Here is a 9,238-nt window from a genome sequence, read left to right on the forward strand (position 1 = left end):
CTTTACATTAGCTGGTTACCAACTCAAACTGACAAATTGAGGTATTCGTACGTCCATTGATAAAGAGATGCAGTACATATTAGCGAACTGAAGTCTCAGTGTATTCTGTAAGTATTTTGTGCTTTGAATTCACTGTGTACTGTTCCTTTGAAAACGTACCTGTATACTGTATATAACTGGTGTGAAAGCAAAGTTTGTTTCTTGACCGTTGACAGTAATGATGTAATTATACTCTGGTGTGTGTGATATGTGATAACTATATGCTAAAGCTTGGAATCGTGTCTTCATTTTTCATTTATTTTATAGTAAAATAATGCCTGTTTATTTCTTTTGAGAAGAACAATACCTCTTTGTTATTGTTGGGCTTTGTTTCTCCTGGAAATGTTATCTGAAGTCTAATATACCATGTTGGAGTTTGGAAATAAATTGAAATATGAAGTGGGGGAAAAAGGGACGTGTTACTGTGGAAAAGCATACAACGGCTGCGGTAGTGATGTTTTGCTGACATACAGTAAGTGCACTGTGAGGTTCTGCAGACTAAATGATGAATGTTACAGATACATACATTACCATCACATCTTTCTGTCATTACAACTCGTTCTAACACTTCAGCCCACTAGATGGCATATTTGTCACAGCAAATTCTTCTGAGTTGCTGGTGCTTTCCTTGCGAGAGAGTGTGTGTGCTCAATTGCATGCTTACGTTCTTGCTTAATTATTTCGCCACCAAAAAAAAACGAATTTGCTCAACATGCACATCACATACTGTACAGTTAGTACAGTATCTTGTGAGTGATACGCGGATAGTTCTCATGTGTCAATTCTCTCGTTGGATACTCTTCACACTATTATGGCTGAACCATACTGTGCTGGCTTGGATATTTAGTTTTCACATTTGTATTTGTTTTATTATGGGTCCCCATTAACTGCTGCCAAGGCAGCAGCTACTCTTCCTTGGGTCCAGCCAAATTAAGGCAGTTATACAGTATACAATTAAAAACATGACATTACATTTCACAAGAGATGAAGTGTGTGCCCTCAGGCCACTACTCTACTATCACATATCTACAACACAAAATCCATGTGTGTGTGTGTATGTTATCACATTGGTCAGTAATTAGTTCAGCAGGTGACAACTGCTAGGCCACGATAAAGTTAAGAACTTCTTACATCACTTCCTTCATTTGTTCTCGATTAGATTTGAATGTTTGGGAATGCAATGGGCTTCAGGAATGGGAGCAGAGTAATTCAAAACAAGTTTAGTAACTCATGCTTTAGCCAGCAGCCCTGGCGTTCTGTTTGCGTGTGAGAATTGGGTTGTTTCTGCACCCCACCCCTTATACATCCTGTGCTACCCCTCCATCTTGTCCATTATTAACTTTTTTTGTATTTTTTGGTCCTAAATGACATGGATCATTAATACACTAGACAGCAGACCCTTCTAGAATGCCTGCTTGTTCTACTGATGTACGATCATAAAGACGCCAAGCAGGAATGAGCCATTATAACACAAGCTGTGCTATTTGAGCTGTATTTCCCAAGCAGATTCAGCCCTAGGGCAAGAATCCCCCTCCGGAACACTGCTGTGTGTGTGTGTGTGTGTGTGTGTTGACAGTAATTTAGGCATCATAATGTTTGATGAGCTGGAGAATGTACAGCCAACCCCCATAAACGGTCATTCCTAGTTCTCTGAAGAGTAACAGGAGCCTTGCCCTTGGGAGCCAGGAATTCCTGTTTGGCTCCCAGTGCTGGAAATCATGTCACTGCTCTGGATTGAGACCCCACCCCTCTTTATTTGAAAGGGATCATTTACACCTCGTCATACACATCTTTAACACTGTCTAGAATGAAAAACATCGGAAAATAAAAGCCATACAAGACAATGTGTTAAAACATTCAGTAGTTCTTGATCCTTGAAATATGTGGGAACCATTTATGTTGGACTTTGGTCATTGATGGTTATACAGTTATAGCCTTAACACTGCAGACTTATTTAGACTCCAATGGATTTATGCATTGGAGACGTGTCTCTGTGGAGTTAGTAAAAATGACCAAGACCACTCCCACAGACAAGTTGTCATGTTACTAAGGTCACAGACTGAAAAGACCTTGCAAAAACAATGTATCGAACACATTTGCACAGACTATAAAACCTCTTAGCTCATTATTCAGTCAAATATCCTATTTACTTTTTGAATATCATATGAATCATTTTGTTTTCATCAAGAAATTATATGAACAGCCTAGTTTGAACCATATAGGACCAATGAGACATTTTTTAATGTGATGACGTTGAATCAAAGTGTTAAACTGATTGGATTTGCACAAAGTCATCAACATCAAGGAATTTTGTCTTATTATCCAACGTTTAACCCTAAATCTAATGACATGCTAGCTTTTTATGCTGATTTCACATCGAATTCACGTTTGTTGACAACATAAACACACTGAACAAAAATATAAACACATCATGTAAAGTGTTGGTCCCATGTTTCATGACCTCAAATAAAAGATCACCTAAATGTTCTATACTGTACGTACAAATACCTTATTTCTCTCAAATTATGTGATTTTTAACCCATCCACCTGACGGGTGTGGCATCTCAAGAAGCTGATTTAACAGCATGATCATTACACAGGTACACCTTGTGCTGGGGACAATAAAAGGCCTGTCTAAAATGTGAATTTTTGTCACTCAACACAATGCCACAGATGTCTCAAGTTTTGAGTGAGCATGCAATTGGTATGCTGACTTCAGGAATATCTATCAGAGCTGTTGGCAGAGAATTGAATGTTAATTTCTCTACCATAAGCTGCCTCCAACCTTGTTTTAGAGAATTTGGCAGTGCGTCCAACTGGCCTCACATCCGCAGACCACCTGTATGGCGTTGTGTAGAAGAACAGTTTGCCGATGTCAACGTTGTGAACAGAGTGCCCCATGGTGGCGGTGGGGTTATGGAATGGGTATAAGCTATAGACAACGAACACAATTTCATTTTATCAACGGCAATTTGAATGCACAGAGATACCGTGACGAGATCCTGAAGCCCATTGTCGTGCCATTCATCTGTCCCCCATCCCCTCATGTTTCAGCATGATAATGCACAGCCCCATGTCGCAAGCATCTCTACACAACACCTGGAAGCTGAACATGTCCCAGTTCTTCCATAGTCTGCATACTCACCAGACATGTCACCCATTGAGCATGTGTGGGATGTTCTGGATTGACGTGTATTATAAAGCATGTTCTGGTTCCCGCCAATATCCAGCATCTTCGCACAGCCATTGAAGAGGAGTGGGACAACATTCCACAGGCCACAACCAACACAAGCCAGATAAACTCTATGTGAAATAGATGTGTCGCACTGCAGGAAGGCAAATGATGGTCACATCAGATATGGACTGGTTTTCCGATCCACGCCCCTACCTTTTTTGGGGGAGGTGTCTGAGACCAACATATGCACATCTGTATTCCCATTCATGTGAAATCCATAGATCAGGGCCTAATTTATTTATTTTAATTTACAGATTTCCTTTTTGAACTGTAACTCCATAAAATCGTTGAAATTGTTGCATGTTGCGTTTATATTTTTGTTCAGTATAAATGTAAATCAAAACTATATGTTGAAATGATGTCTGTGCCCAGTGGGATGTTTCCACTTTTAATTAGGTGTTTGCCCCAGTTTTTTCAGCAAAGGATAAACTTTTCACCAGGTGGAACACTTAGTAATTCTCGTCCAAGGTGTACAGGTGTACGATATTGATTTGACCAGTATTGTAGCAGCAAGATAATCCTGCTGAAACAGGACTTGAATGTTTAGTCCATTCACACTTTTCTCACAACTGCAATGTTGCTTTATTCAGTGGTTAGGCTATTACCTAGCCATAATTAGGCTATGTGAAAAATGCAATATAGTGAATTTATGTAAATCCTGCAGTGCAGGAAAATTCTTAACATCAACAGAGTGGTAAAATGATGATCCTACACCTGTATCAACAGACCAATGCCACTGGGCAAAAACTGGTTTAATCAGCGTTGTTGGAATAGACGTTGAATTGATGTCTGTGCCCAGTGGAATGCTTACAATGTGAAACTCATCTAACTGTCAATAGGTTCCAATAAGTCCTCTCCTCAAAATACAAAATTGTACAACTAGCATACTTGAATTTAAATCTGTAATATTGGTGGAAAGTAGCAGGGCAGCATTTCCTGTTTGAGAGGAAGCGGGAAGTGACTGGAGGATGGTGATACTGCACTCTGGGCCCTCAGAACAATACAAAGTCTCCCTCACACAGGAAACGGATCTGCGTCAAAGTGGACCTAACAGAGTTTTATAAAGGCCAACGGCAAAGACCCTAACGAGGCAGGATAAATCACTGTTTTCAATCCACACACTCTGACTTATACCCCAGTCTTGAATTAAAAATATCCCTTCAAAACAATGACTGTAGGCAGCTAACTATATACTCCCTTCCATATGTATTTGGATAGTGAAGTCATTAAAAAATATATTTGGCTCTATACTCCAGGATTTTGGATTTGAGATCAAATGTTTGATATGATGTGACAGTACAGAATGTCACCTTTTCTTTGAGGGTATTTTTTATACATATCTATTTTACCATTTAGAAATGGAAGCACTTTATGTATCTAGTTAAAAAGGCTTCTGACCTTTGTAATTTCCCTTTAGAAATGTTGAACTTGATTTTCCCTTACGAAAAATGTATCAGGCCCTACAAAAACGTCCATTGATGCAGCTTTATACCTGGACGCTAGACAGCACGTAGTTCTTTGAAGATGTCATTCATGGAGCATTTTCTGCAGGATGGAGTGTGTTAGCACTTCACAACTATTTTATCAGTTGGAAACACACACAGGAATTCCCGCTTGGGAATGACCATCAAGTTCCTGGCCACTACAGGAAGGTGTGCATAAAAAGCACTTCCAAAGCGGGCAGCCTCTACCAGTCCTCTCCATTCAGCGAGGGAACACAAGGGAAGTACACATTTGTATATATTGATGAAACCAAAATTGGGAGATGGCCTAGATGATAGGCCTGAAGTCAGTCAATTGAGTAGAGGTGGCAGCTGCAACCACGGAGTCTCAAGACGCTTGGCATTGTGTTCTCTATTCTATGGTAAGTTGTGAGGACAATTTATTAGTTAGAAAATAACTTCTTTTTTTTCCAGGAGAAACTTCAGTATGCAGTTGTTTGATAATATGCTAATCATGATGACGTCGTATGATACGCAAAAGTAACCAAGGATAAAACGTTCATAATCAAACTATTAGTTATCGGTAGTTTAATTTATCAGATGCTATTTATTATTTGTCAATTGAGTAGTTGAAACACCTAAATGTTTCCCCATGAAGCCTAAAATCGCAAACTTTTTTTTTTTGCATCACGGTGTGTTGATTTAGCCTCGCAAACCACCTGATCCTTTGAGGTTATATTAATAGTTCACTTTAAACTCGCAGGATTAAGCGGCTGGCAAGGCTAGTGTTGACGCACCCAGGATCAGAAGTCGACTTCAAATTGTGTAATTGACAGCACTAGTTTCAATTATTCAATTCAAAACAGGCCAAATTATGTCCATTGTAATATTCTAACGATAGCCTATGAAACCTGAATTCGTTTCTACATTTGAGTAAAGAAATGTTCAAATAGGCATGTCTTGTGCTGATCAATGCTCTAACAAATGCCTTGGTTTATTATCTTACGCATTGCAAGCTGCCCTCTAGGCCTATTTTATTGTTCTGCTATTCAAAATGAGCCCTTGATATCATGTAGCCTACCTTTTGACATCAAGTTGTGTAGGCTAATATCCCATTTTTTCACATAGATGGAAGCTACCCTTACCTCTAACCTCAACAGCCAATGAACCTGGAGGCCTGCAGTATTTCAAAGTGGGATGGGATTGTTGACTCCTCTAAACCAGGCCAAGCCTTGGATTTCGTCCCACAGAAAAACAAGATCAAGAGTATCTGCCTGCTTTACGGTCCATTATTACTTTTGGTACGCGCTAGGCCAGTCTCAAACTCGTACCGTGAGTAATAATGCACTGTGGCTGTCACTGCCAACGAGGGACAGACCACACCACCATATCTTACTTTCACTGTTCTCCATATTCCTATGCATCTCGTTGTTGTAAAGCAAGAAATGTGAAATATTCATGAAAACAGTGTTTGAAACTCTAAGGCCTTGTGTGGGGAAAGACAGCATTTTAATATAATCCTTTGTCTACTTTCATAAAGACTATTAATTTTACTTAAATATTATTGTTGAGTTGTTTACATGAAATATGTTGAATTTTCTGTACCGTGTGATTGTAAGCTATATGCAAATGAATAATAATAAAAATACTTTAATTTAGCTTAGCCAATAGCATTGTAGGCCTTGTGCATCTACCAAGGCTTCAGTTGAAATACCCCAACATTGAGCTCTGTTTGTGATCTGAGCACCACAATACTTGCTTTGCCTTTACACTGATTGGGGGGGGGTATACTTAGAATTCACCAATCTTAAAGTAACTGGCCTGTGAAAATGTCACTTTAAAAAGTACATTCTGGTAACTCATATCCAAATAATGTTGTTTCATCCTATGCTCGTATTTTTGGCCAAAGCATAAATTGGAGTACTAGCACTTTAAAAAAAATACCTCAATCTTGTATCTCAAATGGACTGTTTTATAAATGCTTGTTACTTCCTCATAGAGGATGATGGCCAATCAGCATTCCAGAGGAGGATGAGATGGCCAGTCAATGGTCTATTTGAATGACCAGTGTACACCCACACCATTCTGTTGTTGGGGTATGCCAACACCGTTCCAATGCAGAAAAGCTGCTTTTTAACCTACTTAATAAAAACAATTTTGAAGGAAAAATATTTTACTCGTATCGTAAGTAATTATAGGTCATTTTCCATAGAAATCTGAAAACATTTGTCAGTTGCTTTAAGATGACTGCATTAAGTCACTCTGGAGGATCAGAGCATCTGCTAAATGACTCAAATGTTATACAGAGCTGCAGAATAAATTCCCTGAGCCTTGTGACTGTTTTTGATTGCGTATGTCTATCGTTTTTCATAAACTTTTTCATTTTGTGAAAATAGCCTAATTGAATAATGTTCAGAAATATTATAGCCACTTCTCCTACTCAGATGTCTACCTATAATAACCATGACAAGTTGACCCCCCCCCCCAATACACACACCTTTTTATCACTTACATATGTGTTGGTAGCAACTAGCCGTCGTGTGCATCGGGATGGGAATCCTTCATCTCATAATCATGGATCCTGCAAATAATGAGGAAACTCATCCACTAAATGACAATGAAGCTATGAAAACCAGTGTTAAAAAAAAAAAACGTTTTACCCCTTTTTCATGATATCCAATTGGTAGTTCGTGTTGGCCCATCGCTGCAACTTCCCTACAGACACGGGAGAGGCGAAGGTCGAGAGCCATGCATCCTTCGAAACACGACCCTGACAAATTGCACTGCTTGTAGACATACTGCTCGCTTAACTCGGAAACCAGCCGCACCAATGTGTCGGAGGAAACACTGTCCAGCTGGCGACCAAAGTCAGTTTGCAGACGCCCGGCCAGCCACAAGGCGTCGCTAGAGCGCGATGAGACAAGGAAATCCTGGACAGCCAAACCCTCTCCTAACCCGGCCGACGCTGGGCCGATTGTGCACTGCCTCATGGGTCTCCTGGTCACAGCCGACCGTGACACAGCGTGGGATCAAACCCAGGTCTGTAGTGATCATTATGCCTAATTCTATAACACTTATTGATAGTCACTTGTCATGGAATAATTAATACAGAAATATAATGATATAAGGTGTCAGATTACATTTAAACGAAGTATTTTTTTGCATATCTAGAGCTGTCTGTATCCTGACCAGTGGTTCTGAATATGCTTCTCAGCATCTCTACTAACATATCTGTAAACGATTGAAAGGAATGTCTTATTTCTGTACATTTAGTAATTACTTGCTTTTCTAAAGTCTATCAACCTTGCCATCAGGCATGCCAGCTAAGTGAGTTAGACAAGCTACTCTAACTTGATTGATAGCCTGAAATGGCTTGGTAGTAGCTAGTTATGGAGTTGGGAGATTGGCAACCTATCTAGTTGGCTACCTAAAGCCAACTTCATATTATTGCTAGGTGGCTAGTATTACAGAGAAACCAAAAATTTTTTTTTTTATTTATTCATCAAGGAGGAATCTTGGAGAAAAAAAAGGTTTACAAACATACCTCCTAAGAGTCTGTCTGCACTAGAGCAGGGGTTCCAGCATTGGCCAACCCCCCCTCTGTAATTTTTGTCATTGGTACACTTCAACTGTGAGAGACGGAAGTAATTCATTTGCATTTTATTGCATGACATAAGTATTTGATCACCTACTAACCAGTAAGAATTCCGTCTCTCACAGACCTGTTAGTTTTTCTTTAAGAAGTCTTCCACTCATTACCTGTATTAACTGCAGCTGTTTGAACTCTTTACCTGTTTAAAATACACCTGTCCACACACTCAATCAAACAGACTCCAACCTCTACACAATGACCAAGACCAGAGAGCTGTGTAAGGACATCAGTGCTAAAATTGTAGACCTGCACAAGGCTGGGATGGGCTACAGGACAATAGGCAAGCAGCTCGGTGAGAAAGCAACAGCTGTTGGCGCAATTATTAGAAAATGGAAGAAATTCAAGATGACGGTCAATCACCCTCGGTCTGGGGCTCCATGCAAGATCTCACCTTGTGGGGCATCAATGATCATGAGGAAGGTGAGGGATCAGCCCAGAACTACATGGCAGGACTTGGTCAATGACCTGAAGAGAGCTGGGACCACAGTCTCAAAGAAAACCATTAGTAACACACTTCGCCATCATGGATTAAAATCCTGCAGCGCACGCAAGGTCCCCCTGCTCAAGCCAGCGCATGTCCAGGCCCATCGGAAGTTTGCCAATGACCATCTGGATGATCCAGAGGAGGAATGGGAGAATGTCATGTGGTCTAATGAGACAAAAATAGAGCTTTTTGGTCTAAACTCCACTCGCCGTGTTTGGAGGAAGGAGAAGGATGAGTACAACCCCAAGAACACCATCCCAACCGTGAAGCATGGAGGTGGAAACATCATTCTTTGGGGATGCTTTTCTGCAAAGGGAACAGGATGACTGCACCGTATTGAGGGGAGGATGGATGGGCCATGTATCGCAAGATCTTGGCCAACAACC

General features: G+C 40.3%; 1 long non-coding RNA gene across 1 annotated transcript; it reads left to right on the forward strand.

Moving 5' to 3' along the window:
- The first annotated feature begins 4,786 nt into the window (after positions 1-4,786).
- LOC112263365 lies at positions 4,787-6,379 on the forward strand. Its single transcript, XR_002955479.2, has 2 exons — positions 4,787-5,138; positions 5,845-6,379. It is a non-coding gene; the product is annotated as an uncharacterized LOC112263365 (long non-coding RNA).
- The last annotated feature ends 2,859 nt before the right edge of the window (positions 6,380-9,238 follow it).

The sequence above is a fragment of the Oncorhynchus tshawytscha genome, linkage group LG12 (assembly GCF_018296145.1).
Source record: "Oncorhynchus tshawytscha isolate Ot180627B linkage group LG12, Otsh_v2.0, whole genome shotgun sequence".
Classification (NCBI taxonomy): domain Eukaryota; kingdom Metazoa; phylum Chordata; class Actinopteri; order Salmoniformes; family Salmonidae; genus Oncorhynchus; species Oncorhynchus tshawytscha.